We start from the raw sequence: 26,686 nt of genomic DNA on the forward strand, positions 1-26,686 counted from the left end.
ATCACTGATAAATGGTATCTGGTAGTGAAAGCCCACTGTTCTCTGGCCCACCTCCTTCCCCAGATAGCTGACTATAAAACAGTGTTTCCAATCACCCTGAAATTAACTAAACCCAAGGTCTCCATCAAAAGACACAGTGTGGAGGACGCTAGGATTTCAACCTGGGGAAACGCTGGCCTTGCAAAGCATGATCAAATATGAATGTCTGGGAGGGGGAGAGAACGCAAAGCACAGCTATAAGAGAATGGGGTACAGAAGGCCCCACTGCCCAGAGAGGAGAGGCATCCCTGGGGCAAGGTAAGTGGCTCCAAGGTGTGGGGCCTCAGCTCCTTGGCCAGGTGTGATTGGCTCAGGCTGCCGGGAGACCAGCCAATCAGAGGGCGAGAAGCGGAAGGGTTCCTGCGGGATTCCAAGGAGCATCCTACAGGTAGCCCTGGCCACATGGTCCCCGCTGGCTGCTGGCTGTGTGGCCAGGGGTGATCAGAGGCCAGGGAGGCAGGAACTGGCCATCAGCTGCGGGTCAGAGAGCAGCTGGTGGGCAGGGCATCAGGGGACTAGTCCAGGCCTGGGTGCGACACGGAGTGCCGCGGGCTGCAGGCATGAGTCTGGGCAGACCAGTCAACACTGCCCAGCCCACCTCTGATTCAGAAACGGGAGCTTTAGGTCGGTTTTGGTATTTCACACTGTGGGTCGTGGCCCAACCCCATGCCTCCGCAATGGAAACACCAGCCACACTCCAGCTACCCTATAAATGAAATCTCCGAGGTCCTGTCCCACTGGAGAGGGCTCCATCTGGCCTGTGGCCAGGCCCATCCCAGGTCCTGCTCCAGCCTCCAAGGTTCTTCCCTCGAGAAGATCTGGCCAAGGGGGTGGAGCTTCCAGGATGGGAGTTGGTCCTTGTCCCTGCGCCTCCCCTCCCCTTCCTTCCCCAGTGACCCAAGGCAGCGTCACCCATGACAGCATGGCAGTGACAGATGTCCTCATGCCTCCTCCCCAGGCCTCTCTCTTATTGGCCCTGGGAATCTGAGGCCCATGCCAGGCCCTCAGCGCCCCATACGTTCTCCTCAGGTAGGACTCTTTCCCACAGAGGGGTGATTCCAACAGCCACCTCTGAACCCACCAGACTTGCCCTACCTTCCTCAGCATCTCCCACCGAACCAGTGCCCCCTCCCTGACTGTCCACATTGCAGACCAAGAGAGCAGGTTCAACCACAATGACCATGCACACCTCCTGTGGCCCTTGAACCTGAATAACACACGAACAGACTTAAACGTCCTTCGACAGATGAATGGATAAAGAAGAGGTGGTGTATATATACAACAGAATATTACTCAGCCATAAAAAGAATGAAATAATGCCATTTGCAGCAACATGGATGGAACTAGAGATGATCACACTAAGTGAAGCAAGTCAGAAAGTGAAAGACAAATACCATGTGATATCACTTATATGTGGAATCTAAAATATGATACAAAGGAACCCATCTACAAAACAGAAACAGACTCAGACATAGAGAACAGACTTGTGGTTGCCAAGGGGGAGGGGAGGTGGTGAAGGGATGGAGTGGGAGTTTGGGGCTGCCAGGTGCAAACTATTACATATAGAATGGATAAACAACAAGGTCTTACTGTACAGCACAGGGAACTATATTCTATACCCTGAGACAAACCATAATGGAAAACAATATTTTAAAATGTACATACGTGTATAACTGAATCACTTTGCTATACAGCAGAAATTAACACAACATTGTAAATCCACTATACTTCAATTTTTTAAAATATAATTGTAAAAAGAAAAACTAAAAATAAAAAATAAGAGAAAATTGCTGCACAATAATATACTTTCAGAACCACTCTTATCAAGAAGGACTTCAGAAATAAAAGCTTTCTACTAGATGAAAATGTCTTTCTTTTCAAAAGCACTGCATCAAAATACAGGGTTTTTATTGTTTTGTTTGTCTTTATTAGATAAAAATTTCAAAACTTCCATAGAACTCACAGTCTCAGGACTTCCCTGACCGTCCAGTGGTTAAGACTTCACACTTAAAATGCAGGCGGCACAGGTTCAATCCCTGATCGGGGAACTAGGGTCCTGTATGCCGCTTGATGCAGCCAAAAAATAAAAAAGAACTCATGGTCTCTGGAGAAATATTCCTCATATTCCCAATTTGAGAAATCCTGGTTTGGAGGATGAAGCCAGCACTCCTCGGGGACCCTCAAGCATGAGGCTCCCATCTAACCTGCTTCCCTGACTCACCAGGGAGCTCCTGGTCCCTGCGTGCCCGGTGTACCACACTGACAAAGTTTCTAGAAGCTGAGAGTCTGAGTGCTGCCTCCCCAGCTCAGTTCTGCCTGGTGAGCCTCCCCTACCCCAACACACGCCTCCTTCTAGCAGACTCTTCCCTGTTCTTTCAAGATTCAGCTCGCAACTGCTCAGAGAGGAGAGCTTTCCAGCTTCCTTCCCCCTCATAGTAACAGCTCCTCCCTTCCTTGGGTCCCCACAGGCCCCTGTGCATGTTGCCACTTCGTACCTGTTTACTAAACATCTGAATTTTCCCATGTCCTCCTCCCAACGACCCCAGGAGGTAGGTACCATTATCAGTTCTCTCTCACAGGGAGAAAACTGGGGTTTAGGGAGGTAAGGTTAGTAATCACAGGAATCCAGGACGGAACCCAGAAGCTCCACCTCACTGTTCACACTTCCCTGTTTGTATCTGTTGGCAGAAACATGTTCTCTGAAGGAGGGCAGAGGCAGACTCATCTTACTGATTGATTGGAGGTGGGGTGGCCTTTGTTTTTAACAGCTTTATTTGGGGGTAAAATGGAAAAACAATAAACATCTCAACTGTAGAGTTTGATAAGTTTTAACATCTATACCTACAAAACAATCACCCCAATCAAGATAATGAACACATCCATCACCCCAAAAGTTTCCTGATTCCATTTCTAGTCCTTCTCTCCTGCCCACACCCTGTCCCAGTCAACCACTGATGTGCTTACTGTCACTAGAGATTAGCTTGCATATATATACACACACACACACATATATATATGTATATTGGGGAGGGGGCGGTGGGACGGGTGGTGTGGTCCTGGTCCTGGCTTCTTTCACTCAGCGTAATTACTTTGAGATTCATCCATGCTGTTGCCTGTATCAATGGTCCATTCCGTTCCATTGCTGAGTAATATTCCATAGCACGTGGAGACCCGCTGATGGACAGTTTTTGCTATTACAAATAAAGCTGCTCTGAACACTTGCGTATGGATATATGCTTTCATTTCTCTTGCAAAAATAACCTAGGAGTGGAGTGGCTGCATCAGATGGTAGGGGTATGTGTACATTTTGCAAAGCAGCCACACCACTTTTCATTCCCACCAGCAATGCGTGAGAGTCCCCGCTCCCACACAGCCCTCTATGGTCAGTCTTTTTAACCTTAGCCCTTTTAACCAGCAGATAATGAAATCTCATTAAGGTTTTAATTTGCAGTCCCCAACAGAGAACCATCTGATTGCCTTTTTCTTTTTTATATAGTTATTTATTTATTTATTTATTGGCTGCATTGGGTCTTCATTGCTGCATGCAGGCTTTCTCTAGTTGCGGCGAGCAGGGGCTACTCTTTGTTGTGGTGCGCGGGCTCCTCATTGCCATGGCTTCTCTTGTTGCGGAGCACAGGCTCTAGGTACATGGGCATCAGTAGTTGTGGCATGTGGGTTCAGTCGTTGTGTTGCATGGGCTTAGTTGCTCTGAGGCATGTGGGATCTTCCCAGACCAGGGATCAAACCCATGTCCCCTGCACTGGCAGGCGGATTCTTAACCATCTCACCACCAGGGAAGTGCCCTGATTGCCTTTTGCATTTGCACTTTAGGACAAGTTACTAAGCTCCAGACTGCGCTCAGCACTTCCCAGGCACCTTCTCCTTTAAGGCTACTGGTGTGCTCAGTGTGGGGCCTGTTGGCTGGAGGCTAAAGGAGTGAGGAGCTGAGTGATGGGGAGACACTCAGCCAACAGGAACCTGCTCCAATTCCAAGGGCACTGCCAGCTGACTCCTTGAACCAACAGCCAAGCGTGTGTAAAAGCAGATAAACAAATGGAGACCCTCATGTGTGCGTGGGGCTCTCGGAGCTCCCAAAGAGCGCTTCCATGGGGCCCTTATCTATGCTTCTGGGGTCCCCAGTTCAGTAGGGACCTGGATGTCTGCTCAGCACCTCGTGTGGCTGCCATGGGGTCTCCTACCATCAGGGATGGAAACCAGCTTCCGAGTCAGCAGTCCAGTGTCACTGAACTCAGCCTGCTGTGCTCATCTGAATGTGAACTGCTATCTTGATCAGGTACCTGAGACAGATCCTGACACAGAGCAGGTGCTCACAGATACTCGCGAGCGCATAGACAAATCTGGAAAATAGAAAGAATATTTACCCCCATCGGCATTTAGTAGGTACTTAATAATTGTTAGCTCTGGTCTTTTTTATTAAAAGGAAGAAGTGTGGAGCCAGAAGGAGCATCTCTCCAGCCTTATTTGGTCCTCGATACACACATGCTGCAGGTTCAGGGGAGCCTGGGGAAGGCAGGGACAGGGGAAGCGTTGGCATCAGCACAGACTCTGTTAACCCCCAAATCAGAGCCTTCCTTCAGGCCACGGCTTGGGGGCGGAGCAGGCCCCAGAACGGGGTTAGGGCGCACGGGGTCCAGTGCGGGCTCTGCCACTAACTGGCCCCCAAACTCCAGCCTCCTTGTGGGTCAAGCGAGAGCGAGAACTGCCACCCGACGTGCATCCCCTCTGAGAAGGGGGAGCTTAAAACTGGAAAGTTGTTTTGAAGGGAAGTGACACATCCGATTTTTTTTTTTTAACAGAATAGCTGTTAAGAAGGGAAATATACGCCCTGCTTTATTCAAATGCACAGAACTGTAATGATCCTCAGGCAACCTACGGGCTAACTGTACCAAGTTACCATGGTACACCGTGTCACAGCCATGGGCTATAATAACCAACCATGGGGCACGCCTCGCAAGCTGGAGTCAGTGCTACACTGTGCTAAGCTACAATTCCAGTCTGTAATAACCGGAGACCTTAAGCGCTGGCTCTTTGTGTCAGGCCATGTTCTAAAGCACTTTATAGTACTTAGAAACAAATAGCCTACCAGGTAGGTGCTATTATAAAGCCCCATACGGTAGACAAGGAAGCAAAGCACAGAGATGCTAAGTAACTTTCCACAAAGCATGCAAAGCAGGGATGGAAACTCGGGCACCTAGGCTTCAGAGCCTTCCCCTTAACCACACCGCCTTGCCTGGAGACAAGAGGTCAGCAGCCTCCTGGGCAGCGCGCTAGGGCTGGTTAGATGTGAGTAAGAAATAGCTGCTGCTGGATGGCAGATGGAAGAGCTGTGAAATCTACTCTACAGCTCACCCTACTGCTCTTCAGATGCCGCCCAGAGCACGCGCTCACATTTGGGCCAGGCCTGTGGCGCTACCAGCAAAGCCGAGTTTTGCCATCCACCCCCATCTTGCACCTGCAGCCTTTGGGACACAGCACCAACCAGCACGCCCCACGTGGCTCTGTGACTGTTGTTGATCTGTTTGTCTTCCCATAAGACCATTGCTCTCAAGGGCGGAGGCGGTGTCTCATCTGTTTTATATGCCCCGGCCTGGAGCACAGCCGGCCCCGGGGGAGGACAGCAGTGCTGCTAAGTGAGCACGACACTAACATTCTTGGAAAAGCAGGGTGGCTCTCCTGGGGCCAGACCAGGGTAGAGAGTTCCTGAAGCTGCCCCCAGATTTCAGACTGGTTCCAGATCTCAGGCTGCAGGGCGAGGCCTCGTGGGCCCGCCCCCCCAGGAGCCACTGAAAAGTACTGCGGAAGCCTCCCTGCATCTCAGCATGTAACACTTGGACCCTGACTTCCTAAGCGGTCCAGGGTCCAGTGGTTAAGACTCTGTGCTTATTGCAGGGAGCACGGGTTTGATCCCTAGTCAGAGAACTAAGATCCCACATGCTGCACGACACTACCAAAAAAAAAAAAAATTAGACCACTGCTTGGGAATCATCTTATCTAGCTGTGTCATTTTACCGATGGAGAGACTGAGGCTCAGAGAAGAACCGAGACCCACCCAAGATCTTCCAGCAGCTCAGTGGCAGAGCCGTGGCCAGGACTCATCTTGGTATAAAAACATTCTGTGCTTCTGAAGGAAAGCATTACACTTCTTCACAATGACCCACAGATAAGAAATAATCAGGGCTTCCCTGGTGGCGCAGTGGTTGAGAATCTGCCTGCCAATGCAGGGGACACTGGTTCGATCCCTGGGCCAAGAGGATCCCACATGCCACAGAGCAACTAGGCCCGTGCACCACAGCTACTGAACCTGTGCTCTAGAGCCCGTGAGCCACAACTACTGAAATTCAAGCACCTAGAGCCCGTGCTCCACAACAAGAGAAGCCACCACAATGAGAGGCCCACACAACTGCAATGAAGAGTAGCCCCCGTTTGCCACAATGAGAGAAAGCCCAAGAGTGCCCATGAGGACCCAATGCAGCCCAAAATAAATAAATAATAAAATTAAAAAAAAAGAAACAATCAGCTCTCACATTTATAGACAATCAGTTTTCAATAAACCTGCCAAGACAATTCGATGGGAAAAGAATAGTCTTTTTAACAAATGGTTCTGGGACAACTGGATATCTACATGCAAAAGAATGAACTTGGACCATTACCTCACATTACATACAAGAATTAACTCAGTATAGATTAAAGGCCAAATTGTAAGAGGCAAACCCATAAAACTCACAGAAGAAAACATAGGTGTAAATATTCCTGACCTCGGATTAGGCAATGATTTCTTAGACGTGACACCAAAAGCACAAGCAACAAAAGAAAAAAAATAAACTGGACTTTATCAAAATTAAAAACTTTTGTGTTTCAAAGGATACCATCGAGAAAGTGAAACAACAATCCACAGAATGGAAGAAAATTTTGCAAATCATTTACCAGATAAGGGACATATCTAGAAAGACAAAAACCCAATTATAAAATGGGCAAAAGATCTGAATAGACATTTCTTCGAAGAAGACGTACACGTGAGTAGCCAATAAGCACATGATAAGACGTTCAGCATCATCAGCCATCAGGGAAATGCAAATTAAAACCAAAAGGAGATAACACTTCACATGCGTAAGGATGGCTAGAATCGAAAAGACAGACAATAACAAAGCATCGGTGAAGATGTGGAGAAAGTGGAACACTCTTATGCTGCTGGTGAGAATATAAAAAGTATAGCCACTTTGGAAAACAGCCTGGCAGTTCCTCAAATGATTAAATACAGAGTTACCATATGATCCAGCAATTCCACCCCTAGGTATATTCCCAGGAGAAATGAAAACACAGGTCCACACAAAAACTTATACACAAATGCTCTTGAGAGCCAAAAAAGTGGAAACAATTTATATGTCTGTCAATTACAAATGGGTAAATAAAATATGTTACATCCATACCATGGAATATTACTCAGCAACAAAAAGGAATGAAGTAATGATGAGGTTACAACATACAAGAGCCTTGAAAACATGATGCTAAATGGAAGAAGGCAATCACAAAGGACCAGAGAGTGTTATGATTCCACTTACACAAATGTGTAGAACAGGCAGATCTGCAGAGACAGAAAGAAGATGAGTGGGTGCCTAGGGCTGGGGTGGGGGTGGGGGCATGGGTACACTGGGGATTTTGCAGGTTTTGGGGGGGGATAATAAAAATGTTCTAAAAATGATTGGGGTGATGTTTGTACAACTCTGTGAATATACTAAAAGGCATCGAATTGTACACTTTAAATGCACCCATTTAAGATGTATATTGTGAATTACATCTCAATAAAGCTGTTTAAAAAAAAATCAAAATCCCCAAGCTAAGAAGGTCATTCAAACAAATCTAGTTTAAGCACCCCTTCCTGCAAGAAACAGACTCTCCCCTGTGAGAAGCTACTCAATTCAATTCGATAACATTTGCTGAGTTAACAATAAAAATATTTTTTATACTTGAGAGGCAGGTCTTAATACTCATTTCCATTTTACAGATGAGGACACTGAGATGGAGCAGTTTTGTGTTCTGCCCAAGGTCCCAGAGCTAGTAGGTGGGAGAGAAGGCGTCAAATCCAAGACCATTTACAATCCAGATGTTGCCCAGCGCTGAGCCAGGCGCAGACTGCAGGTTATAAACACCGTCTGCGTGACCACGGACTCTAACTGAGGCTGTTACTCCTCCCTCAAGAGGAGCGGCACACAAGAGGCTCTGGGAGCCTAGCAAGGGGAGTAAGGATGCTTATTAGGAGATCCAAGGACGGGTTCGTAGACAAGGGGACACACTGACGGAGATGTGAAGGATGAGCAGGTCTGGATATGGTGACAAGTGGGGAAGGACATAACAAGCTGCTGGGCCAGCATAAGCAAAAGCGGGGAAAGTGCGAGGCCAAGTTCAGGCTGCAGAGTGGGCTTGGGAATTGTTAAACGAAGATGGAGAGGCAGGTGGGAAGCCCAAGCAGCTCAGGATTCAAAGGGGTGCACCGACGTCCCTCTGTGGGCACTAGGGAGCCAGTGAGGGTCTGTGAGCAAGGGAGTGGCATGCTCTGATCAGTGACAGACCCACAAGCAATGAGGGCAGCGTCTGATGGATTGTCTGGAAACAACGTTGCACTGAAAAGGCTCCTAGCCGCCTGGCACCCTTGGTCACCTGCTGGAAAATGCCTTCTAAAGTGTCGTTTAACTCCATGGCATTCTTTTTATTGGAAATCTGCTCTTCAACAAAGAAACCAGAGTTCAAGTCCAAGGATGTTTTCTCAACAGCTGACTGAATGTGCAAACATCTGATAAGCTGTGGGGAGCAGCCGTCATTCCTCCCTGCAGTGTCTGCCCTTGAAGCTGGTCCCCATGGGCCCCCTCCCAGCAAAGCCCCCAGCTGCGCACTGCAGCTGACGCTGTTTGCTGGGTAACGATTGTTCTGCCTGCTCCTACTCTGTGCCCACCCTGGGTCATCTGTGACCCTATGATTGCCCTGGGTGAGTGTCAAGGTCATCATGAGTCTTGACCTTTGGATGCCAAAAGAGGTCCCTGCGGGTTGGGGAAAATGTCACCCAAAGTTCCCATGTGTGAGGCTACCTGCTGGGTGCCAGGCGTGGGGCAGATGTGGTGCAGCCATTACCCACCAACCACGAAGGCAGGGGGGACTGCAGCACCTTACTGGGGGATGGGGAAACGGAGGCTCAGAAGGGCCGCCTCTCCGGACAGGTCAGACAGCTACTGAGGCGTGGAGTCGGGAGCAGGCCCAGGTCTGTCGAACTCTGGCGCCCGTGCTCTGCTAGAAAATGGCCAGCAAAAGGAGGAAGTGAGTCAGGAAGGCAAAAGAAGGGGGGTTCCTTTTTGAGTCAGAACAGGATGTCCCCATCCCACACCTGACTGATACAGAGGCGGGGCCGGGGGCTGAACCCCAGCAGGTCAGACTGATGAGGCGCCCAGGCCAGGCCCTCTGCAGGGAGCGCGCCTAAGATGGAGGACAAGCTGAGAGGCAGGCCGGGCTCGAGGGGGCCGCGATGGGCCCAGTGACGCCAGGCATCTCAGTGTACGGCTCGACATGAATCAGGCTAGATGGGACACCCACCAGGCTGCGGGAGCCTGGCCCGGGCTTCCAGGAACTGACGGCTGAGAAAAATCCAGCTCACTCTCGCTTCTCGCCCTCTGTGCCTCTCACTCCATCCACCCACCACGCCAGGTGATGATGGGTGTGCCCTCTAAGGACCCGAGTGAACAGGCAGAGAGAGAGGCCCATCTCACCATCTAACCCAGAGCCATGCCAGGCCAGACTTCTCTCTGTTCCAGAGCTTGGGAGATGCTTCATTCACTTAATGACAAATCTTGTTGCAACACCTGCTCTATACCAGACGCTGTGGTCAGCACTGAAGATCAGAGAGGTGAACAGGACTGACCAGATCCTGTGCCTTTGGGTGGCCTGACAGCTCAGGCTGGAAGGTGGGCACAGCGTTCAGAGGCTTCTCAACACACACAGTCTCTGCCCCGCCCCCACCCCCCAATCTCTACAACATGGCATTTCTTGGCCTGAGACCTTCTGAAATCCACCAGCTCACCTCACAGATGTCCCGTGGGTAGCACTCACTAAATTCACTTTTCAAATGTCTCTGTGGGAATTTCCTGGTGACTCAGTGGTTAAGAATCCGCTTGCCAAAGCAGGGGACACGGGCTTGAGCCCTGCTCCGGGAAGATCTCACAGGCTGTGGAGCAACTAAGCCCATGTGCCACAACTACTGAGCCCATGCATTGCAACTACTGAAGCCCATGCACCTAGAACCCGTGCTCCACAACGAGAAGCCACTGCAATAAGAAGCCCGTGCACCGCAACAAAGAGCAGCCCCCAGTCGCCACAACTAGAGAAAGCCCACGTGCATCAACGAAGACCCAACACAGCCAAAAAAAAAAAGTCTCTGGGGACCAGGGGTTTTAACCTGCCCCACCCCACAACGGATGGGACCCCTGGGCTGGGCCATGAAGGCTCCATGACCCCCCTGAAATCTTATGCAGCATTTTGTGGGTATGCCTGTTCTCTGGTGAGGTCTGCAGGTCTCATCAGCTTCCCAAAGGCCCCCTGACTAGTGCTACACCCAACCCATGGTGTCAATTATTAACATGTCTCCTTGTGAATGACCCGGAATATTCCCTGGGTGGATATCACAAACTTTCCTTAATCATTTCCATTTTGCTGGACAATGATGCCGCATTTTTGTTGTTGCTTTTCGCAGTCCAACTAGAACATCTGCAAATTTATCACTGATTTAACATTTGAGCCACATCTGTACCCCTCTGGCCACAGAGCAGAGCCCTGATCTACTCTTGTACTATCCTGCCCAAATGATATTTTTCTGAGCAGGAGACATCATTTTTCTCTTCAGCATCAGCAGCTGGACTTCTTCTCAAGGCCGTGTTCCACAAAGAAACAAAGTTTGTGGTCACGTGGCCGTAGCTGCCTGGTGTGTAACAAGGAAGACCAGAGACTGACCAAGTCTGGGTGATGTGGGGCTGTCAGGCTGGGCCGGGCAGGGTGGGGCTCACTCCTGGTGAGTCACTGTGCTGGACACCCACCACACACACACACAGTCACAAAGGCCTTCCTCTTCCAGGACACTTCCTACCGTACAGCACAGGGAACTATACTCAGTATCTTGTAATAAACTATAAGGGAAACGAATATGAAAAAGCATATATATACATACACACATATGTATATATATGCATAACTGAATCACCTGGCTGTATACCAGAAATGAACACAACATCGTAAATCAACTATACTGCAATTAAAACTCTTTGCCCTCTAGACCAGGGGTTGCAAACTTTTTCCGGAATGGGTCAGATAGTAAATATTTTAGGCTTTGTAAGCCAGATGGTCTCTGTCAGAACTACTCAGCTGTAGCGTGAAAACAGCCGTAGACAGTATGTAAATAATGAGCCTGGCAGTATTCCAATAAAACCTTGTTTACAAAATCATGTGGCATTTGGACCCTGGGCTGCAGTTTGCCAACTCCTGCTGTGCAAATTGTACAAAAACTGTGTCAAGAGAGATAAAGATTGAAAGGAACAGGGGAAAAAGTAAAAAGTTCTCTTAGAGCACTGGAATCATAGGTACATTTTTTAAATGTCAATTTCTTTAAGGTGGTAGTGGCAGTTTTTTAAAAAAATTAAAGGACTTTAAGGCTGCATATATTCTAATAACAAATTAAGAGATTTCATCGTTCCATTAGACTTTTTAAAATAGGTCAAAAGTAGGAAGCCCAGCTTTCACATTGTGCTGTACAGAAAAGGTAGTCTGTAAAGTATGGCCAGTGTGGGACTGAATCTCTATATACTTCTCTATATACTAGCTGTGTGACCCCAGGGAAGTTTATTAACCTCTCTGCTCCTCAGTTTCCTTGTTTGTAAAGTGAGGATACGAACAGCACCAACAAGCATACAAAGGCCTGGCACTGGGCCTAGAGCAAACAGGCCCTCAATACAAAGATGGGCCTCTCAGATGCACAGGAGCCACACAGGCCAGATCTTGCTGCCCCTGGATGTGTGTCCATACCAGGGTCAATGTACGCTTTACTTCTCACCTAAGGAAAATGCCCTCCTATGGATTTCAGGTTTGGTTTATAAAAGGATACAGAACAACTTGAACCCCACTTTCATTTAATAAATGGCACCCCAGCTATGAGAAGAACAGCCTAAGGTAGGCAGGGTTTGTTCCAAATGGGAGTCTTCGGAGCAAGTGAGTTCTCGGAGCTGCACTGGCTGAACCCCTGGGGAGACCCAGGGCCCTGCATGAGCTCAGGCACCAGCATGCTTCTTCCTGCCAGTCTTGAGGAGGCAGTGAGACCAGAGTCCTCTCTTTTTGGCAGAAAGGCACATTTAGGGTTCAGAGTTAAAGGCCTTTCTGACTTTATCCCTCCTGGGCTCCACAGCCCATACCTGAGAAAGTCCACAATGCATACTGGGACAGTTGAGGTCCTTCTCCATCTATGTGTGCAGCCCACCACTTCCCACCTCCTCTTCCTGAGCCCGAGCTCCCTGGGGCTCCCTGTACACACCATGTGGCTTTTACCCTCAGTGCTCTTCTTTGCCTGCCTGCATTCACTCATCAGTTCCAGCATCACTGCCTCCAGGAAGCCTTCCAGGATTTTTCAGGGGTAATGGGCTGAGAACAAACACTGTTAAGCACCTATCAGGTGTCAGTCCCTGTGTTAGGTGTTTACACACAGCTCATTGAGGTCTCCCACCTCCTGTTAAGTAGGAATGACTGTCTTTTTTTTATAGATAAAGAAATCAAAGTCCAAAGTGGTTAAGTGACCTGTCCAAGGTCACACAGAAGGTAATCTTGCTGCCTTGTTCTCCCCAGCAGTCCCTAGGCTGAGCCCAAGAGGGTTAAAACTGTCCGCATTCTGCTGGAGCTGCAAGGTGGTGTCCACTGAGTCAGTCAGAAGAGTCCATTCTCCTTACTAGGAATGCCTGCCTTATACATGGACACCTCAGAGCACCCCTGAGGCCTTCCTCCAGGAGTCTTCACCTCCCTTGAGTCCAAGGTCGTTAACAGGCTGTGCAGATTATAATTAGCACACGTCTTTTCCTGCCAGGGCTTCAAGACTCCAGGTTTACGATGTGTCTGTGTGAAGCCAAGGGCACCCGCCTGGGGACTGACTTGTTCCTCACTCTCCGGGGGGCACAACCTGAGGGGGTCACCAGCAGGGGTGAGTCATGTCCTTGTAGACATAGAGGTGCCACCCGAGCCCCTTGGACCTCAGCACCAGGGGCCACCAGCACCCAGGCAACAGGGAGAAGGCGCCCGGGGCTCCAGGAAGCCGTGTGTCTCCCAGGCACGGGGTGTTTGGCTCTGCTGGACTCCGCTCCTCCCTCCGGGAGGGGCCTGTGTCCAGGGTTGAGCTCCCCTTCAGTCCCAGCAGACAATACTCCACTGTTGTGTGCGGCGCTTGGAAGCTGACCAAAGTCATCCCCCTCCTTATCCCCCCGATGGGAGGGGGTTTAATTCCTTTCTCCCAGAGAACCTGCCCTCCCCAACAGTCCCTTAGCAGAGCCCCTCCTGCTGCTCCCCGCAGCTGGGGGAGAGGGGCAGTCAGCACCTGAGCCTCATTCTTTGCATTCCCGCCTCCCCCGGGGGCCAGGGTCAGATACACCAGGCCTCCCACACCAGGCACAAACACCACGTGACTTCCTAAACTGTGTTTTCCCCTCCCTTTTGCACAATGCTGGCTTTACTGGATTTTCTTGCAGGGACGGATGGCCTACAAGCTTTGCATGAAAGGCAAATGCCACCTTCCACGAGCTGACCACACTCAACAGTAGGGCCGCCGCCACCCATGGGAAGGTGTGTCCTTTCTGCATCCAGGGGAGGGGAGCCACACGTGCTGGGCCTGAATCACTTCCCCTCCAGGAAGCTGCAGCCTCCAGCCTGCCAGCTACTGGCCAGGGCACGGTGACTTGGCTTCTCCCTTGCATCTTCTTCACGGCATGTGACCATCTGATATGGTCTGTTTACTTATTGCTTGCTTGTTGAAGCTAGATGATTCTAGAAACTTCTAGAATGTAAGTTCCATCAGAGCAAAGATTTTGCCAGTGTCCACTGCTCCCGTCCCTCTGCTTAGGATAGTGCCTGGCATGCAGTAGGCCCTCGGCAAGGAGTTTGTGAGTGAAGGGATGAATCTCTGCTCTACGTATTCAGTGTCATTCATTTGCTCAAGAAACGTTTTTAGGTGCCAAGTGCAGCAGAGAAAATACAAAGCTGGGACCTTCCCTTGAGGAGCTCATCTTGTGGTGGGGAGAAAGATGCATGAACAGAGAAGTTAGGGAGTTAAGGTTCTGCTCAGAGGGGACACCGCGTGACAAGGGACTGCTGAGGGAGGGAAGGGCATGCGGGACAGGGAACAGCATGTGCAAAGTAGGAAAGCATGAATTGGCATCTGAGTACTTTGTCCCCAGCACGGAGGAAATGAAGGTGGAGACCCTCAGCCCTCATTCCTTCATCCGACAGCATTTACCACTCACTCTGTGTGTGGGGACAGGCAGGGGTTGGCCCAAGGACGGGGTGGTTTCTGCCTTCATGCACTCACAGACTTGGGGGACAGGAGAGAGAGTGATTTTTTGTGCACAGGGGCCCTGGGAGCTCAGAGGAGGGGCAATCAAGCCTGAGGATCCATCGTGACCCAGACTGCCCAGTGCCGCGGTCAGGACGGCAGGACTCTGACGCACTAGGGTGACCCACCTGTCGTGGTCTGCCCAGGGAGTCCCCACTTTTAGCCCCAAAAGTCTTGTGTCCCAAGAGACCCCTCAGTCTTGGGCAAACTTGGAAGAGCTGGTCACACACACTTCCACCTTCTCGTCCCCTCCCAGCACCCCTCCCCCCTCCTATACCCCTGCCCCACCCAACCTCTGACCCACTCACAGGTGGGGGCTGGGTTTCTAGCAGCTGGTGTCAAGGGCAGCTTTTCCCTGGGTAACTGAGAGGGAGCAGAGGGCACAGCGATGGGTGAGTCCAATGCCTGTGTGTCCTCCCTTCTCTGATTAAGTCTTCAGACAAGTGCAGGGGCGCAGAAAACACTGGCTTGGCCACCTTCCCCGGGCTGCTGCAGGCTTTCTGGTCCCTTCACTGCTTTTCTTGTCTCAGCTTTATCTCCCGAGGCCTCCCTAATCCAAGGTCAGGCTTCCTCCCCAGCCTTCCCTTGTGTGTTCTGAGCAGACCCACTGCAGGCGCCCAACACACACGTGCTAGGCTCAAGCAACAGGCAGCTAATGATGACTGTGGCAACCTCATTTTACAGAAGAGAAAACCAAGGTATAAAACTGGTCAGGAACCCACCTCTGCTATTTACTTCCCAAGACCCTGACGATTTCATTCTTCAAAAGCAGCTGCCCTGGATCCTGTCTTGAGGACCTACCCCACTAGCCCTGCAGAGAGACACACCACAGACGTTCTCTCCCAGGGACTCAGGAAAAGTTAAAGGCTTGCCTGGATGCCTGTTTCCAGGCTGGGGCTTCAAAACCAGAGCTCCATGCAGAGCAACAAAGTTCCCCCTAAAATATTCACAGAAACCCCTCAGCCTGGTGCCTCCCCAAACTACCGGAGGGCTGTGAGTTCCCCTAAATGTTGCCGGTCTCCCCAGGAATCTGAGGCACAGCATGGAGGAGTTAAAAGAGCCTGGCTCCAGAGGAAAAGATGATTAAATTAACTGCCTCCACAAGTCCCTGGAGAAACTAGATTTATTCTCCCGTCTGGTTGTTTGCAAGGGCGTCACACAGAAAAAGCTAGGTCTTTCAAGTCACAGTCTTCTAGCTCCACCCTTTATTTTTAGCTGTGTCCCTGGACAAGCTATGTAACTTCTCTGGGCCTCCTTCTCCCTAAAGTGCTAAATAAGATCTACTGTGCAGGGTGCTGGATAAAGGGATAAAGCATTCCCATTCTGTTGAACTCTACGGAAGTGAGAGGAAATAGCTCACCTTTGTGAAGGGTGTGCTGTGTGCCCAAAGTGAACTGTCCTGCATTGATTCTTTCATTGGTTTGATCGGTCCCCCTATTATTGACTCTGCAGATGAAAGACCTGAGGCTCAGAGAGGCTAAGCCACCTGCCCAAGTTTCCACAGCCAGCCCGGGACCAACGTTCTCCCTCCAGTTTCCTCCCCTCTTCACCACTAGACATAATATTTGCTGAATGAACTAAGTACAATAACTAACACTAGGTTCTATTTTAACCAATGGGCATGAGACTCAGATCTGTTTCGGAACTCCATTAAGAACTGAAACGATTAGAACAGTGACTTGCTCACATCTACAAGGTCCACCCTCCACTGCAGGGAAGGCTTCTAGAACAGCGGACTGCTAAACTGTGGCCCACTGCTTGTTTCTGTACAGCTCTCCAGCTAAGAGATTCTACCACAGTTCCTAGTAGCCCCTGGTCCAAACTCAGAGCTCTAACCTAGTTTAAGCCCCTGCGCTGTATTAATAAGGATCTCAGGGGTGACAACAGGGTCTGGAGGGGTGACATTGACTTTTTCCCCATAATTCATTCTATGAAAGAATAAAATTGCATTGGTCATTAGGGATGGCTGGGACATCAGGAAGGAAAAGAATGATTGAGGTATGTGGTCTGCACCTTGTACACCCCAATAAGAGTCCTCCGAAGGGGACAGCTTTGGCTGGGTCAACTCCATCACGCCCCCTTGAATGGGCCTTGGCCAAGAACACCTGAGCCTGGGCTGACTCACCAGCAGCTCTGCCGGACCCAACGAGTGCCAGTGCTGGGGCCGGGGCAGGCGGAAGTGCCGAGCTCCCTTCCAACAGACCCACATTGTCACCAAAGTCACTTCCCAGCTAGGGAGTGCCTCAGGGGAATGGGGAGTGCTTGGGGAGGCTGGAGAAGGAAGAGACCAGAACTGGGACCAAGCATCTGCTTGGAGCTGGGAATGCCTCGTACACCTGTGATCACACCTGCCCCTGACACCAGCTCTGCAGGGAGGTGTGACCAGCGCCCCCCCCCGCCCCGCCCCAAACGGGCGAGTTGTCCAGACCCGTGGCGCTTATGTGACTTGCCAGGATCACACTGCAGGTGGCAGAATCTGGGTCTCAGCCCAGGTCTGTCTGATCCCACCATTCCAGGCTGCCGGCCCCACACCTCAGGTCCAGGAGCAGAGAAAAATCAGACAAAGTAGAAGGTCTAGAAAATCAGACAAAGCATAGGAAGACAGGTGACACCTTGCTCTGTGTGCTAAACTAGCAATTAACGGATCCCTTAGCTCTGGGTGGGGTTTTGCAGTTTGTGACACAAGCTCACACAAACCAAGTGTTGTGAGGCGTGCGTGTCACACGTGTCCCCCCAACTTTACAGAGACAGGAACTGAGGCCCAAAATGGCAAAATTACAGGGTCCATCATGGGGCCCCTTAAAGCTCCCTGAGCTTCACTCTCTCAGAGCTGTGGTCCCCAGGATGGGACAGTCCATTTAAGGCATCCACCTCCCCCACCAGACTCCTCCCACCCAGGGCAGGGACCTGTCCATCTTAGTCAGCACATTGAAGGAAGGTGGCTGCCCAAGGACAGCAGCTTCCAGGGCAGAAGGGCCCAGATCCCAGCCACAAACAAGTGCCTCTATGACTAGGAGCTGCTTCCAAGATGGGACAGATATAGGAACTTACAGGGAGCTCCCCTCCCCTCCTCAAGGGAACACGTTGACAAGCAAAGACCTAGCTAGGCCTTCAGGTGGTCTTATCCAGAAGGAAGTGGGGATGAGACACCACAAGATGGACTTTTTAAAAAGTCTATTTTTGGACTTCCTAGGTGGCGCAGTGATTAAGAATCCACCTGCCAATGCAGGGAACTCGGGTTTGATCCCTGGTCAGGGAGGATCCCACATGCCGTGGAGCAACTAAGCCTGTGCGCCACAACTATTGAGCCCGCACTCTAGAGCTCATGAGCCAAAACTACTGAGCCCATGTGCTGCAACTACTGAAGCCCATGTGCCTAGAGCTCATGCTCTGCAACAAGAGAAGCCACCACAATAAGGAGCCCGCCCACCACAATGAAGAGTAGCCCCTGCTCGCCGCAACTAGAGAAAGCCTAGGTGCAGCAACGAAGACACAACGCAGCCAATAAAAAAAAAATAAATTTATAAATAAAAAAATAAAAATTTAAAAAAATAAAAATTAAAAAAAAATTAAAAATCCATCTTCTAAAATTATTTCTTAGCAAAGTTGAGTTTGAAATCAACAAACAGATAAATAGGCAAGTTATGAAAACTAGGCTCTACTGCTGCCTGGTTCTGAGGAAAGAAATTTAACCCGACAACCCCAACTGGCTCACATCCAACCTACAACCGCCAGCTTGTGGTCACCAAGTTCTCTGACAGCTGGCTAGCCAGCTGCAGGTGGAGCTCCTTGGGTCCAAGCTAGAAAAGGACGTGGGCAGGGTGCTACAGGGTGGCCCCCAGCTCTGGGGAACCCGTGGCATTCCTGAACCCCTATGACACTGGCCACACAGAGATGATTTCCTTTGAGGAATGGCCTGGCAGTGTGAGAGCCTTTGGGGACCGCAGAGAAAGAACTAGAAAGCCTGGTAATGAGGCCTGAGTCCTGGGTCTGACTCACCACATCCTGCCCAGGGCACTCCCAGTCCCAAAAGGCCAATGTAGGCTGGTGGTTACCTGCATGAACTCTGGGATCAGATAATCTGAGTTCAGTCCTAACTCCACTGTGAGCTAGCTGAGGACAGGTGAGTTAAAACCTCACTGTAAATGGGACTATCAGAGCACACGTCATGAAACTGTTGTGAAGATAAAGAGAGAAAAGGCAGAGAGCCTTCAGTAAGGGCTGAACAGATGCTAACTGACAGGATAAACCAGGCAAGGGGGCTTACATGGCACCCCGCCCAGCCCATCAGCTTAGACGTTCATTCATTCATTGACCCATTCACTTCTGCATTCCGTAAATACGTGTTGGGCAGCTACTATGACCAGGCTGCTCCAGGGACAGAAAGAAATCTCACCCTCCTGGAGTTTTCAAGTAGATGAGATAAAAGGCAAACTTGATTGTAAATAAATAACTAAGATAATTCCAGGGAGTGATAAATGCTAGAGACAATGAAACAGGGAGATAGGACAGGGCAGGGTGGGGACTGGGGGTGGGATGGGCGTTACTGGGTGGGCAGGACAGGACAGCCCCCTGGAAGCTGTGACTGAGATGGGATTTCCATGAAAAGAAATAGCAGCCATGGAAAGGTGGTGGTGGGGGGGGGGGGGGGGATGGCAGGGAGGAGCAAGAAGGAAGAGCTGGGGTAGTGGGGAAGGAACACTGCGTGTGCTCAGGAGAGAGAAGGAACATCAGGTCTGCATTCCAGAGAGGCCAAGGGATGTGTCCAGAGTTCCAGGTCCAGAGTTCCAGGGCCGGCCCCCAGAGAGCCCGGGAAAATGGCCCGTTCTCTAAAGGGACAGTTCCCTGAAGAGGGCCACAAAGGGAGATGGCATGTGACACCTTCTCTCCTCTGCCTCGCCTCGGGTCAAGTCTCTGGAGCCCCCTTTCTCTCTGTGTCCTGGGAATTATTAGGATGTGCCCTGACCGCTTCAGGGGTGCTGTGGACATCAACTCCCCTCAAGTATGTAAGATCCTGTTTTAAATCGTAAAGACTTTTCACGAAATAATAATAATGAAAATAATAAGCTCTCTCTGGCTGGAATGTGAGAATGACTAATCCTGTATCCCTGACCTCAGAGAGGTCACAGTCTAGGGGGGAATCAGACATGAAAACTGAAAACTACCTATCACGTTCAAAGTGCAATGAGACCATGAAAACAGAATCACCAACCCTGTTGGGCGTGGTTAAGGAAGGAAGGCTTCCAGGAGGAGGTGATGCCTAGCCAGGTGTTGGTGGGGAGGTAACAGCTGGGCAGAGGTAACCTCTGGAGCACAGGGGTCTGGAGGTGGGAAAGGTCAGGACGAGTGTGGGGTGTTGTGAGACCAGGAGGTAGCCCCACGGTAGAAAGCATGACATGCCAGCCTGGTAGGCTGGAGGCTTGGGACTTAATCCTCAGAGCAGGGCAGGGGGGTGGGGCACGGCACTGGAGGCAGATAAACAGGGACTCACCTGATTAAGGGACCTGACCCCTCCTGGTGGGGGATGGGGCAGACTGCAGTGGTCGGACTGATGGTCCCCAAACACCTGCCGCGAGGCTGTGGTTCTTAGATGAGAGGAAACATCCAGACTTCAAGGCACCTCAGAGATCCCCTAATTCCAGCCTCCGGTTTTAAAGGGCAGGAAACGGAGAAGACTGGCCCAGGTGAAGGTCAAATAGGTCTGTGAATGCGGGCGCCTCCCACCATCACAGCAAGGCCAGCTCTTTGCAACAACAAGGAAAGAGGCTCCCCCAGTGAGTCAGCCCTGCTGCATTATTTCAGCAAATGTCACTTCGGAGGGCTCAGCCCTTTCCAAATAAAACTCTTGACCTAAGAGTTCAGCCAGAGCCAGCGGCGCCCCCCCCCCCACCACCACCCGCCATTCCATCTATCCTTGGTGATGACCAGGTGGACCTAACCCAGAAGATCAGCGCCCCCACCACCACCTTCATCATGCAACCATCCAGCATTGCGTTACCCCACAAATGCCGACGAACAGACTTTTAGGGAAGGTGGTTGTAGGGGAAAGGGTGTTGGTTCAGGGGCTGGAAGACACCATCTCAGGTCCCAGATGGGCCTTGAGGCACCTAAGAGACGTGGGCCAGTCATTTCTGCCTGTAGAGACTCAGTTTCCCCAAAGGTAAAATTATAGGCTCCAGTGAGATCACCTCTCAGGCTCTGGCTGATTCTGGCATTCTCTTAGTCTCCACTACAGCTGGCACTTCTAAACATTTCTTGAACACTGCACACACAATCTCTCCAGGTGTAGACGGTAAGGGTTTGTTTCCTAGTCTCTAGGCTACCTTCCTTGTGTAAAATTCTCTCTCATCGGGTCCTCACATAAGGCGTGCCTGACGGGGAGGTATCACCAGCCCCATCAGACAGATGGGATAAGGGTTCACAGGGCTGCAACTGGTCCAGGGACACAGAGCAGCGCTGGCACCTGGCCCCAGATCCCCACCGCCCAGGTGAGCATGTGTGCCGCGCCGGCTGAGCCTCAGGAAAACCGCCACCTAAGCATCAGTCCTAGGACACCCACCCTTGGAGTCCTGTTGGTCGGGACAGACACTTCTGCAGAGGGAAGAACACCTTTAATGTGGACAGAGGGAAGGTAGCCAGGAATTAAAGTGAGCCCTGAAAACACCAGGGCCAAAAATGGGATGGATCCCCCCATTCTCAGTGCATACCCACCCTTGTCGCAGACAAAGCAAGCTTGGCTGAAAAGGAGGAAGCACGGCAGTTAGCGCCTTCAGCATTCAGAGCCTCCCAGATCTGACAGCCCACGAGGCTGGGCCACTGTAGGCCTCAGCTTCCGCGGAGTGAAGGATGTGCTCACACACAGCACACTTAAGGCAGTTTCTTGTCTCTTTAGTTCTCCCTCAGGGCGAAACTCTTCCCCCATCATTTATCTGCCATGTGATTTGGGGCAAGATGGTTAACTTCCCTGAACATGTTTTCCCAACTGAAAAATGGGGATCACCACATCCACGGCACTAAATTGTTCTGATAACGTATAAATATATCAAGTAAGCCCTGCAAAGAGTAGGAGGAGTAAGAGGAGCCTTAAGAGGGCTACCAGGAGGAAAGGAAATTCCAGGAGGAAAAGCACTGCTTGTATATTTCCTTTGATGCTGTTTCTGTCCAGGTAAGTCCTGGAAGTGCTGTGGGCATTTCATGTTGTAGCTCTCTTCTTTTTAAAATGAAAACGACCTGGTGTACCCCCCAAAAAAATAAAAAATAAAAAATAAAAAAAATGAAAACGATCCCATCAGTTTAATACACTGCTCATTTCCCTGCCTGGAGGAGGAGGCAGTGGCCCTTGTCATAGTAGTAGCAGCACGGGTGTGGTGGGTGGTGTCCTGATGACAGTCACACAGGTGTGGCAGCACAGAGAGAACTGCCTTCTCTAACCATGTGCCTCACATTCCCTCGGCCGTAAAACCAGCAGATGGGTCCAGGGGACCTGAGGTTCCTCCCAGCTCAAATATGCCAGGATTTTCTGATTCAGAAGCATAAATCATGAGGCCAGGACTTTAAAAGAACCCTGTTGATCATCTGAGATGGTAGAGTATGAAAGCCATTTTCTTGTTATGACTTCAGAAGAGAGAGATTATTTCTTCTGAATGAGAAGTCATATGCCTGTTACACAGCAAGATTTGTGTTTATTTTTTAAATTCAGCCAGATTAACAGTTGAATCTCTGGGAAGAGTGTGGTTTTCTAAGAGAGCTTTGTGAGAATGTTCTATGTTACCTTCTAATTTTATTTGTATGTACGATTTGATATGTAACAATGGAATATATATTGTATTACATTATGCATTATACTTACAAGTTATATACATTGTATATGTATGTACATTTCTTATTTGTAAGTGATAAAGCATAAAAATATTTTTAAATAATACCCATGAGCCCACAGAAATAGAGGATCCCACTGAGATGGGAGCAGGCTGACCCTGGACCCTCTCTCCCATCAAAGATAACCATCTCGATTTTGTATTATCATTTTCTTGCCTTTTTTTTTTTAACCTCCTTAAATTTGTGAAACAGGATCTAGGTACGAGGTGTGCATGAAACATACCTGTACTCACAAGTACGTGTAATTACAAGGTGAATTCCCGAGTGACCACCCCCACTGTGACCCTCTCAATCCCAATCTCCTCTCCCCCCAACCCAAGGTGATACTTGACTTTTATTTAAGGTAATCACCTTGCTTTTTGCCATCATTTTACATCTCATGTATATTACATGATGTATACATATTAATCAGCTCACATTAGTGGGCTTATGTTTTGACCCATCTTATTTCCTGAGCGGCCTCTGCCTTTGCCCTGAGTCTCTCAGAGTATTTCGGGAATGCTTGGATCCCCTTTGCCAAATCTGCAGCCTAGAAATCCAGGCGAGAGGTGTGGGCCACACTACATTGTTACAATGACATTAGGAGGATTAGGAATAATGAAAATCATGATAACGCCTTATTCTGGTGTGTCCCCACAGTGCCGGGCATTCTGCTGAGCGTTGTCCCCAATTGTCTCATTTATCCTCCCAGCAACCCCACAGGGGGGTGTTGGGGCCTCTTAACTCTGTTTTGATGATGACAAAATCAAGGTTTCCACTGCCAGGATTGTCCCCCTGCTTCCTAGCTGCTCACTGCCCGGGAGTTCATCCCTAAGTCTTGAAGCAAAGATTCCTTGGGGGGTGGGTGGGGGGTGGGTAGGGGCTGGAAAGGTGGGCAGACACTTCCTAACTTCCATCAGCTCCCCCCAGGTTCCCCTCTTGGTGACCCAGCTGTACTACTTTTAGATGTTATGGGGGCAAAAAAAAGCTTTGGAATCCACTTCTTCCAGCAAATGCCGATGCCATCGTTGATTGGATCCTGCTTGGTCCATTCTCCCGACAATTGACTGTATAACATTGTCCTCGTATTGTCTGAGACAGGCCGTGTGGTGGAGGAAAGAGCATCAAGTCAAAGGCTCGGAGTTCAAGACGTGCGGCTGCCAAGGGGGAGGGGGCTGGGGGAGGGATGGAGTGGAAGGCTGGGGTCAGCAGATGTAAGCTACTATATATGCAATGGGTAAATGACAAGGTTCTACTGTATAGCTCAGAGAACTATATTCAGTATCCTATGATAAACCATAAGGGAAAAAAATAGTAAAAAAGAATACATATATATGTATAATTGAATCACTTTGCTGTACAGCAGAAATTAACACAGAATGGTAAATCAACTATACTTCAATTTAAAAAAAAAAGAAAGAAGAAGAAGGAAAGAAAAGGAAAGAAAAAAAAAAGCCCTGAGTTCAAATCCTGACTCCACCACTCTCGGCCTCTGTATCTCTCTCCTCATCTGTATCTGGGCCAGGAGTGGTAGCCTTGCCTGTGGTCAGAATCCTAGGAGGTGAGAGATAGGAAATGCCTCCTACGAGCCCACAGTCCCCTGGAGTCCTCTGCTGGCCCCTCTCAAATCTCTCTGCCTGGGTCAAGGACCAGCTTTCAGTGCCGGAAGAGCTCGGAGGGAGAAGATCCAAGGCCACCCGCCATTTGACAAACATGTGGACATCGAGGCAGAGGGGGAGAGGGTGGAACGAAGGAGGAGGAAACTCAGGTGTCCCAGCCAGACTCTGTCACCCCAAACTATGACATCTGCTCACATCTGCAAAGTCTGAAACCGCACAGAACGCTATTGATGGGAAGTCCCTTCTGATTCTCTCGGCAAGCGCTACAGTCATCCCATCTCGTGGGGAAGAAAATTGCAGCTCTGAAAGTTGAAGTGACGTTTCCACGATCACACAGCTGGGAAAAGGCTAAGGCAGGACTGGAACAGCTGGCCTGATGGCCACCCCCATTTCTAACAGCTGAGCAACACAGGAGGCCCCGCTGCCTGCTGGGCTCCCAGGGGCACCGGGGTGCTCTGGAGGTTGTGCTGGACCTGCCAGGTCTTGCCTCCTCAGAGTGAAGGGAACCCCGCAGCCAAGTCAGGATCCCCCAACTGTCCCCACCCCAGGTTTCTGCATCACAGGCCAGAGCGGCCACCCAGAAGGACAGGCCCCTGGCTGTGGGAGAACATGCAAAACACCCGGGCTAGAGGTTTGTTCCCATGGAGACAGAAGGAACTCAAACTACCCCCAATGGGCTTGGCACCTGCAGGGCTAGAGGCCAGCCTGCACCCTGGGGCAGAAACCTAAGCCCAGATTCTCACCATTCCCCTCAGTGGTGCCAGCAAATCCTCAGGTCCTCTCCTCAGGACCCCCAGCAGGAGAGGATGAGTTCCAGAAATAAGCCTTCCCAGCCCACACCCCCTCCAGCTGCCCTCCGAGGGGCCTCTCTGGCTGCAAACGATGCCCCAGGGCCAGCAAGCTTGGCACAGCTGTGGCCGTCTGCCTGAGCATGGTCCCGCCTGAGGAATGCACAGACACACACGTGTCAGTCAGAGAGCCCTGCTGGGGCACGGTTACAGGAAACAGAGCAAAACAGCTTGTTGGCACGGCACACCCCCGCCCCCAACTTCCCAGCTCCTGACCCCTGAGAGGTGTTGGCTGTCCCAGCAGTGCAGGAGGCAGGGTTAGATCCTTCAAGAGTCAAGTTCTGTTGGCTGTGTGGCTCTAGGCTAATCACTCCCCCTCTCTGGATCTGTTTCCTCTCCACTTAGTGGATGAAGCAGGCTGTCCTGTCAGGCTCAGAAGGGCCACGATTTTGTGAACTGCTCCCTTTTCTGGGAGGACAGTCACTTTTCCCCACTGTCTCCTCCTGCCCTCCTTCATGTGAAACAAGGCATGCCTCGCCCTGGGCATGTCAGGCTCCTCCACTGGCAGCCCTTGGCTGTAAAAGGCCCCCCACCAGTGCCAGGAGGAACCTGGGAGAGGGTCCCAGAGCAGCCTTGGGCCAGAGCTTCAAGGCCAAAGTGATAAAACAACAACATTCATTATCACCCCTCCCCAGCTGGAGTCTCCGCCTTAGAGTGTTGAAGCGGAGGTCAGTGGGCTGGGAGGGGCACTCACTGCTCCTAGGATGACCAACGGGCCATGCTCACCAGGTCCACTGTTTGGAGTCAAGATCTGGAGATTCTAAGAGGAGTCAGCATCCATTTAGGGCGCCTTCAGGCCCTACAGATTTCTGGCTTCATTACCCCTTCCTTTAGAGAGGTGGGATGAGGCTCAGAGAGGCTGAGAAGCTTGCCCAAAGCTGCACAGCAGGGGGTTCTGAAGGAAAAGGATCCTGCCTGCGGGTGCGACTTCCTCCGACTATCGCCGACTCTGGGCTCTCAGGCACTACGGAGCGAGGTCGCGGTCGCCAGGAGGGGGGGATTCCTGCCGGCGTTTACCTCCCGGGCCGAGGACACGCGGCGGCGCGAGCCCGCAGTGACAGGTCCGCTCGCCCCAAGCCGAGGCAGAGCGACGACTGAAGGCGGCGCACCGCCCGCCGGGGACGCGCTGCCCGGGGCTTGCGGGCTTTTTCTTGGGGAGCGAACCTCCAGGGTTGGGGAGCAGAAAGGCTCGGGGATTCCGCAGGCGGCAGGGAACGGTTGGGTTTAAACTAAAAATACCCGCCCGCCCGCAGCTGTCAACGCCAGGGCCCCCGCCCCCGCGCCGGGCGCGCCTCCCCAGGTTCCCCTTGACTTTCGGCGACCCCGATCCCTGGGGGACGCGCCGCGGCTGGGCCGGGGGGTTGAGGACCCGACCCTCCGGTCTCCGTCCCGGCCTCCAGGCCCCGCGCCACTTACCCGGCCGGGAGCGTGCAGGAGCGCGGCGCCGCGGGCAGTCCGGGCCGCACCGCCGGCCTCCTCCCTGAGTCCAGGGCGGCTCTGGAGCGGGGCGGGGCCGGGGCGGGGCCCGGACACTCGCCCCCGCCCCGCCCCGTCCCCCCGGGACTAGCCTCGCGGGCCGCCCCCAGGGTAGCGGGGCGAGAGAGGGACGCGCCCGGCTCCGCGCGCTCGGCGGAGGCCCCCGGGGCCCGGCCCTAGCCCGCCGGGCGCCCTATGGCAGACCCCTTCCC

At 51.2% G+C, this 26,686-nt stretch overlaps 1 protein-coding gene across 2 annotated transcripts in view; it reads right to left on the reverse strand.

The window, feature by feature from the left end:
* SYNE3 (spectrin repeat containing nuclear envelope family member 3) overlaps positions 1 to 26,475 on the reverse strand; it is a 94,392-nt gene extending 67,917 nt beyond the window's left edge. Inside the window, exon 1 of one of the 2 annotated variants that reach the window (XM_057732606.1) lies at positions 26,415 to 26,475. The gene's annotated coding sequence lies outside the window, so the exon portion shown is untranslated. Of the gene's footprint in view, positions 1 to 20,165; positions 20,201 to 26,414 lie in introns of those variants that run through there. The other variant, XM_057732604.1, reaches the window with a different exon arrangement.
* Between the last annotated feature and the right edge of the window lie 211 nt (positions 26,476 to 26,686).

This window comes from Hippopotamus amphibius, chromosome 4, assembly GCF_030028045.1.
Source record: "Hippopotamus amphibius kiboko isolate mHipAmp2 chromosome 4, mHipAmp2.hap2, whole genome shotgun sequence".
In the NCBI taxonomy this organism is placed as follows: Eukaryota; Metazoa; Chordata; class Mammalia; order Artiodactyla; family Hippopotamidae; genus Hippopotamus; species Hippopotamus amphibius.